Genomic DNA, 9169 nt, shown 5'->3' on the forward strand with positions numbered 1-9169 from the left:
GCAGAGAAGCAATTTGTCTAAAGCCATACAACTGGAAGGTATCTAAGCTGTGATTTGATTGCATTATGTGTAGTTCCAAAGCCTGATAGTTCTAAAACTTTTTATTTGATTTTTGAGGGGCCGGTTAAATTCCCAAAAATAAGAATAATAAGAGGCTACGGATTTAAATTTTGCCCAGTAAAATCACCTCAGAAAAATTAAAACTTAGTATCTATTACCAGTTTTTAAAATTTTTTACAAAAGTTTAATTTTTAACAAGAAAGATGTTTAAATGTTAGAAAAAGTATAAAGGACATACTCTGAATAAAAGGCAAACCTTTAAATTTATTAAACCCACTACTTTTGTCCTTAGCTCTTCTTATTTTGCCAAATAATGGTAAAAACTTTATCATAGATTAACACCAATCCTCAAGCCACCCCTACCAAGAAAGACTCATGAAATAACAACTTTATATATAAAAATGAAGTACATTATTACAGTTCCATACCAAACTTCAATTGTTATAGCTGAACATTTTATTGTTAAAAATTAATATTGTATTTTCCCATATTAGAAACTTCTTTCATGTTTTGTTTTGCTGCAAATTGATTTGTAAGTGTTCTCATTACCAAACTTCGAAGAAATTAATAAAATGACTGATAAACTGAAGCAACTGAAAAATACAGAGCATGAATTCATGAACTGTTTCCTTTTGTTAATTTATTTGATACTTTGGGTTTTATTTATTATAGCTTATTTTTAAATTTGCTGAGAGCAAGTGTAAATCAAAATATTTTCAGGAATAGGAAATCAAATTGCTCTAACCGTATTTTGTAACATGGCTTACTGTCCTACTTTGTCCCAGATGGGAAATATTATCCTGTATGCAGAAGTGCATTTGCTTATAGAAATATAAATATCTCCCAACCAACTATAATAGCATGTACATCTTTAATCAACATGGGTAACTCATTTTTTAGGGTTTCTACCAGAGTGAGGAACTGAGCTAGGATCCCTATTATTCTCTTTAATAAATCTGAAGTTATGCTTGTGATGGCACTGGAAAGTAATGAGAGTAATATGGGGTGGGGGGGGGGAGTCAACGTTCAGGGGCTTAACAATTATTGCCGACATTCTCCTGTCCTGAAGGCTATGGAGATGGATAGCATGACATTCACTAATATCCCCTGATATTGATGCTAATGGTAGAAAAGAAGGAAAGAACTGGGTTTCTTGTCATCTGAGTATCCCAGTCACTGGGTGGTCTACTTTTACATTTGACTGAGGATGGTCTGCACCAGCTGAGGTTTCGTTAGCAGCTACAGTTGATTAACCTGACTGGATAGCAAGGCAAGGCACTTTTAAAAACAGAATTGCTTTTTGTGGTGGCATTAGGGCATTATCACTTGTCATTTAGGGACAATCTGGCGCACTCGGCGGCTGGGTACAGGAGCAAATCACTCATTTATTTAAGTGCGCAAATCATTTTAAAGTGAATGCTTCAAGGATACACATTTCAGAAGAAATTGTCAAACATAAGAGAATGTTCAGTTTTGCCAATACAACACTTAAATTAACTCCTCAAACTAATTCATGAATACTAGGCTCTCTAACATGGCCTCCCAAATTAATCAGTTGGGAAGCATTTCAGCTTCTTTTTTTGCCACCATCCAAATAACCTTTTTAAAAAAGGATTTTCCCGCCTTGACAGAGGATGCTCATGATATAACTTCACATATAAAAATACAGTATTATAGTTTTATAATCAGGAAGTTGACCTGCTATGTTGCAGTTAATTGGCATTAACCAGATAAAACATCTCTGATTAGCAAATTAGTAAATTGTATATATGGTAATTATCTTCAACTTAATTGTCTGTTTATCTCTTCTCTTAGGGATTGTAAGTGTATCTGAAGGTATTTTTTTAAACACAATTTGTTAGTGTGGTTTCCAGAAAGATCAAGCCATAAATTACACGCATTATTAATTTGGTTCAAAACAACAAAACAAAACCTATTTTGATTCTATTTAGCATTGTCTCAGTTTATATTCTCTCAGGTCTTTAGGTATATGTGCAGGTTATTAACTCTTCTCTTGCATTTAGTCAGTAGATTATGGATCAGGTGCTGCCTATATACTGCTGAGAAAACACACAAGGTCACTGGCCTCATAGTAAAGACAATAGGCATTAAGCAAGTAAGCCCATAGCTGAATACATGGCAGAGATCACAGTTTGCAATTATACTAAAGGGAAAGAACTGGGACTATGAGAAAGAATAACCTAATTTAGATTTGGGGGTGCACAAGATCTCTCAGGAAAAGTGGCGATTTGAAACTAGAATAGTGAGAAGTTAGAGAGAGAGAGAATAAAGCATGTATGCAGTTCCTGATGTGGAAACAGCTTTCATGCTTTCAAGAAACTGAAAGATTGTAAAGAAGACTGCAACTATCGTGGTGAAAGGGGAGAGGATCAAAATAAGTTGGGAGAGGTAAGCAAAGGCCAGATCGTGCAAGATCTTTAAAGACCCATGGAGAAGTTAGATTTTATTACAAGGACAGAAGGAAACCACCAAGGAGTTCTTAAATAGGAGATCACCTTGTAGGCTAGGTAGAAAAGAAAAGATTAGGAGATTTTTTGTTTGTAAAAGAAAAAATTCACACTCTCAAATATTTTATTTGTTTACTCACACAAAATGTTCCTTCTATTGTCTTATTCTACATAACCCTGGTCATTCCTTTTGTTTGTAAAAGCTGGGAACTACTATCAAAGGGTAGAAAATGTAGCCCTAGTAAATCAAGAGAATTGCATTTGTGTGCTCATCTACATACAATTAAGGATGACAAAAATTGAATAACTTCCCAATTGAATTATCTTTTTTGTTTGTTTAGGCTTTAAGTGAAAAAGACCTGCTATTTGATACTGTTTTGACTTGTTTTTAATAATGTTCCCACAGGTTCCCTTTTTTTCTTTAGAAATGTCTTTTTTTTTCAGTATTTTTGTATTGTTGGTATTTTTAATAGAATGTACAATAAGATTCCTCTTTCTGTAGTTGCAAGGAGAGGAGGAAAACCATATCCAGTTGTATAAAGAAAGATAATGTGAATATAGGATAACATGCCAAAAAAAAATCCAGGCAGATTATTGAGGAGAGTGAGGATTTAGTATAATAAAATATTCTTGCTGGAAAAGCTTTGGATCTTAATGGTTCTGTCTTCTCGCATTAAAATTGAGGCAGTTCAGTGCTTAAGAACTTATTTTATATAGAATTATAAGTAGAACCTAAGTTTCTGGGCTTGTGCTGTTTCTGCTATTCCTTTATTTTATTAAAATGAGATATGTATAATGTGAAATAAGATTTCTTCAGAAGTAGAAAATTGCATGAAATGCCAAAAAACAATTAGGTGAATTTAATATTTCATGCCTAAAGTAGTATGTAAGATAGTATTTAGTAACCCAGTTGATGACATTTGGAAGAATGATCTTTAATGCTTGCTTTCTTTCTTCCTCATCCCAGACAAATATTTACCCCAGAGATAAACTAGACATGTAGACTGCCAAAAACTAGCTATCAGATTCTTCTCAAATCAGGTATCAAGAATTTGCCTTAACTGTTTTTTGCAACCTCTGTTCCCTTTTCCTCCATCCTTCTCCAGTTACATTACTTGGCATACAGTGTCAGTACATTGTTCTCTGTCAGCTTCACCTAAAATACTTACTTTTCAGACCTATTCTAGTAGAAATTGTCTCTAAAAGAAAACAAAAGGGTCTACAATATCCACTTGTTTGCTTCTGATCTTTAGAAGAATATAAGACAGTATTTATTAACTGAAATATCCATTAAATCAAGGTGATCTTTATTTTGCGTAGTAGAAAGTTACACATGTTACTAATTTGGAGAATATTGCTTTTAAATGTAGTCAAGTATTGATATTTAACCGAAGGGTGTGGTTTATACATTTTGCAATACAAATGATCATCATTCATTTGTTAATTTTCTCCTTTCTTAACAGTGTGTTTGATATACCTCCATGTAGCAGGTTGAGGTTTGCCTGTTTGAGGTTTGCTTTTGAAAATCTTAAAATTTAAATACATAAAATTCTTCAGCAGCACGAGTTACGAAGTTTACTGTGCTTTGTTTAAGTCATCAGTACCATCAAATTCTAATGTAAATTCAAGTCGGAGTAGGCTTATATGCAGTTGCCTAATTGACTACATCACTCTATATATTACATGTGTAAAGAACTACAGTGGTTTTCTATACATTATTAAACAGATTTGTTTTGTGGACCCTGAAAAAGAAAGAAAAAAAGTACTAAGATGGGCTCCTGTTGGCTCATTGGGCTCAAATTAAAAACAAAATGAAACCAAGCCGAGCAACCATTTCTCTACAGAGGCCTCTCACACAAACTGCATTCAAAGAGAATGCTGCTTTAAGCTACCTGCCTCCTGCACTGAACTGCCTTTCTGCACTGTTTCTGCCATCTGAGCCAGCTGTTACAGAGGAGTTCCTGGAATCCGATTTCAACCAATAGAACTAAGACTTTCTCTGTTCAATCAGCTATATCCCATCAGCATCTTCACCAACCATTCAGAGTGGCTCCATTCTGACCAATCAGGAAAGTGCCTTTTGGACCAATCAAACTGCAAGGATTTAGAGTCCTCATTTGCATGAGGACTGACCAGTCAGGGACCAGGACTGGGAACTTATGTCTACATAAGTCAGCTCCCCTCTGGCTCACAGAGCACACTTTCCCTTTCCACCAAATCCTGAAGACTGCATTTCCCCAGCTGGAGCAGTAACACCAAAGATGTCTTGCTGGTGCAGAGCTGAGCAGACTGGACTGGAGCGGAGCAGATCAGAGCAGAGCTGTCTAGGCAGAAAGAGGCTGCCTTGCCCCAGGGCCACCTCGTAGCAGTGCTGTTCCACAGCCATGCTGCCTCATAATTGAGCTATACAAAACACTATTGATCTGTTCCACAGCCACCCTGCCTTGCTGTATCACAGTTGAACTGTTTGCACTGAATAAAGTTTCCTTTTTCGCTGCACCCCAAATTAGGGTTTCCTGTTGGTGTTGAATTGGTGCCAATGACCATTGGTTGACAGGTTTTAAATTTCTCATTTATCAAATCCGACCCCTTTTCCCAATTTTTTTCCACCATGCACCCTTTGCTTTGGTTCTTTCTCACCATTGTACTTTTTACATGTATTATTCTCCTAGCCTGGAGGGTTTTTCCCTATGCTTTTGGAAATCATTTCTAACTCTATAAAGTTCTAACTCCTTCACAGAGTCTTTCAAATTATTGATACCTACTCTTATCTGATTTCTGAAGCTTAAAAATCTACTCCACGTTACATAACACCTAATTTTTCATAAGACAAAAAGACCCGTAGAGCATTGATTTATTAAATTATATATTAATTCATTATAATACATTTAAAATACTGTGTACCAACTTACAAAAAAGTTGTGAATTTACAAGGTGTGATCAAACAATACGGTGAATGTTTAAATAAGAAAAACTTATTACAGTAAAAGACTCATTGCCATTAATCCCCCTCGCTTCAAACACACTTATCCCATTGTTCTTGCCACTTTCTGAAGCAGTTCTGGAAGTCCTCTTTCATGAGTGTCTTTAGTTGCACCCTGTCGTGGCTGCCTCAATGTCCTGAATCATTTTGACTTTGGGAAAGAGCCAAAAGTCGCACTGTGCCAGATCTGGTGAATAAGGTGGATGAGGACACCCCATAATGTTTTTATTTGACAGAAATTGCCCTATACCAGAAGTGATGCGTGACATGGAGTGTTGTCATGATGGACGATGATTTACAGCATGCTTTAAAACACACCTTTTCTCAACTGTAGCTGACACCCTAAACTGACTGCACCAAACAAGTTGAAACTTGTCAAACACTGTTACTAAAGTTCTATGTACTGCTTCCCATATTGAAGATCCCTGCATTTCAGTTGGATGGCACTTGGCAACAGCATTTACCATATGTTGTGATCACAACGGAAAGGTTCCGTGTCACTCATCGCTTGGGGTATACAGCAATTTATGTCAAATAAAAACATTACGGTGTGTCCTCATCCACCTCATTCACCAGATCTGGCACCGTGCGACTTCTGGCTCTTCCCCAAAGTCAAAATGACCATGAAAGGTAATCATTTTGAATCGATTCAGGACATTGAGGAAGCAACGACAGCACAACTAAAGACATTCATGAAAGGACTTCCAGAACTGCTTCAGAAAGTGGCAAGAACGATGGGATAAGTTTGTTTGAAGTGAGAGGGGTATATTGAGGAAGATTAATGGCAATGTGTATTTTACTGTATTTTTTAATTTAAGTATTCACCATATTGTTTGATCACCCCTTGTAGAATTTAAAGAGACTTTAACAAACATTAATTAGGCCAATCACTTTATGTTTTCAGATGAAGAAAAAGACTCTGGTTTAGTGATTTGCCCAAGGTTTTAAAGACTTAAAATTGACTCCTAATCAGTTAAATATGTTGTTTTTATTTTCTCCGGTGTTTACACCTTTCTTTGAAATAATTCTGGTTCTTGTTATGCACTCCTGTAAAAGGCACAATTTCCATGTTTTAAGAAACCTTGGCAAAATGTTGGTTTGTTGAGTCCAGGAAAGCACAACTGACAGTGACAAGTGTTTGTTGCACATTTTCTAGGAGTAGTGGTATTTCTTCAAACCTTTCCTTACAGATGAGTATAGCTAACTAAGGTAGCTGGCAACTAGAGAAAAAGGAAGTGGTGGAATGGCAGTTTATGTAGATATACAAACTGTTGATAGACAAGCTAGCCATAGGAGTAAAGAATTGCTGGCTTGTTACACAATCTGAAGGAAGTAATGAACCTTGTTAAGGAATATTGTACTTTATTGACATGGCATAAATGCCATAATTCCTTCTGTATCCCTACTGAAAAGATATTATATATGGAGAAGGGTTTGATAGATGTTAGGAATACACTTGTATACTGCTTATGATGCAGTTCTGTGGTTTTGTTGTCCCAATTAATGTTTAATATTTGTGTGCAAATTTGAACCATTTCCATTTTAGTCTGTTCTATAAGGTGACAGAATGTCATAACAAGGAAGGAAGTTGAAATTTCTTTTTTTTGTTCAAAAAGAGTCTCTGAACAAAAGGCCTACGTAGACGGTAATAATATCCAAAGGAACCAAGGGAAAAGGTAACTGGCAGAGAAAAGAACGTTTGGATACATTTGATACATTTGGATACATTTGATAGGAGAAAAGCCCAAGAATTCAAAGAACATTTTGGGGGAAGAATAAATTAGTACTTTGTTTCCATTCTATTTAGGAACTCACTCTTAGTCATTCTTAGCTGCTTTATACTGATATTCAAAATTAAGAAGCCTGTGTGCTAGAACGTAATTCAGGTGCTGTTGGACACACACCGCTGTATTAGAGATAAGGAAGCTGACGTTCAGGAAGGAAAAATGACTTCCATGATGGCTCAGTCTAGTTTAGTATCAGCATAGCGACTAGAATCCAGCCTTCCTAATTCCTGGTCTGGTGTTCTTTATACCACAGACCAGTTATTGAAATTGGAAAAAGAAAGAAATTGTGGAGGACAAGAGCTGATACATATATATCCCCAAGTGGGGAAGGAGCTATTCAAGGGCTCTAAGCTGGCTCAGATTCACAGTTGGTTTCTACCACTAACACCATTCCCGTGCCCATGTCCATGGTGCCCCAGGGAGCCTGCCAAGCTTTCATAGAAAATAATCATTCTAGGACAGATTTAAAGCTTGGAGGTAGAATTCTGTTACTGATGGCTGATAGGACCCCAGCTCTTACTCATTCTTGCAACAAACAATCTCAGCTTGAATTTCAAATTTGAGTTAGATCTTTCTTATTGTACTTTAGTCTCAAAGCAACCATTATGTATTATTGCAAGGACAGCCTCTTCAGTTGTCCTCAGCATTTGACACTGCATGTTAAATCTTTAAACTTCAAGGCATTGAAGTTAAGACTCATTATATTAGTTTCTGTGCAATAGGCAATGTTGTTTTGTTGAGAAGTCATCCATTTCTCTGACCTCATTGAAACAGCTGCTACTAGAGAACTGTTTTTAAAAAGAGTTAAAATTGAGGGAAAGAGTAGCAAAAACAACAGAGAGCACAGAAAACCTTTAGGGGAAAAATTGTCATAGTAAATCTAATTGGCTACAAGAAAATGTAACTAATTTTTCTTTAGCATAGGGAGAGAACACTCCCCAACTAAATTTTATGAGGTTAGCATAACCTTAATACAAAAACCTGGCAAGAGAAGCACAAAAGAGGACAATTAAAGACAGTTCTCAATCGTGACATAAAAAAATCCTGTGCAAAATATTAGCAAAGTGAATCTACAATATATAAAAAAGCATACATTATCATCAAATCAGGATTATTCCGGAAATGCCAGGTTGATTTTTGTGGTATTTATCCTACTAAAACTTTTAGAAATCTGGGAAAAGAGGAAACTTCTTAATATTTAGAGATTAAAGAGTATCCATAAAAATTCTATAGGAAAAATTATGCTTAAAAAGAATACTGTCAGTGTTTCACCATTAAAGCAGGAGCTTATAAATGACAGTATACTGGAATCCAAGCCAGTGCAGTAAAGCAAGAAGCAGTAATGAGAGAATAAGGATTTACAAAGTTGTTGTACATTAAGTAAGGCTACAAAAATGTATTCCATTTCTATACATCAACAGTTAGGAAATGGGATTTTTAGAAAGCTAAAATAAATAGAGATACTTTGTTTAAGAATACAAAGATTTTGGTTCTTCTCAAATTGATTTCTAGATTCAGTGCCGCTCATCCGCATCCCAACAGAGTCTCACAGTCGTTAAGGTATCACAGTTAATCCAAATGACAGGTCCCTATGGGTTTGGCTGTGTAGGTGTTACTGCAAACTGATGCCACCTTTGAGAGCAGTTTGGTAGTCCATTTCAGGTACATTTCATGAAATAGAAATTTGACAGTATTGAAGCCTATATCCAAAGACTTACTAGAATCCTTACACATTTAAAGACCACTAAAATATGTCACTTTCTTCCACGTAACAAGTAAAATTAGCCGTTTGAAAGTGATTTCAGAATCTTCAGAAGAGAACAACAAAGTTGTGAATTTATAGATGCCAGTCCAGGTTTTACTTTCCTTTT

Source organism: Rhinolophus sinicus, chromosome 16 (genome assembly GCF_057876585.1).
Source record: "Rhinolophus sinicus isolate RSI-liver-muscle chromosome 16, RSI-T2T, whole genome shotgun sequence".
NCBI classification, from domain to species: domain Eukaryota; kingdom Metazoa; phylum Chordata; class Mammalia; order Chiroptera; family Rhinolophidae; genus Rhinolophus; species Rhinolophus sinicus.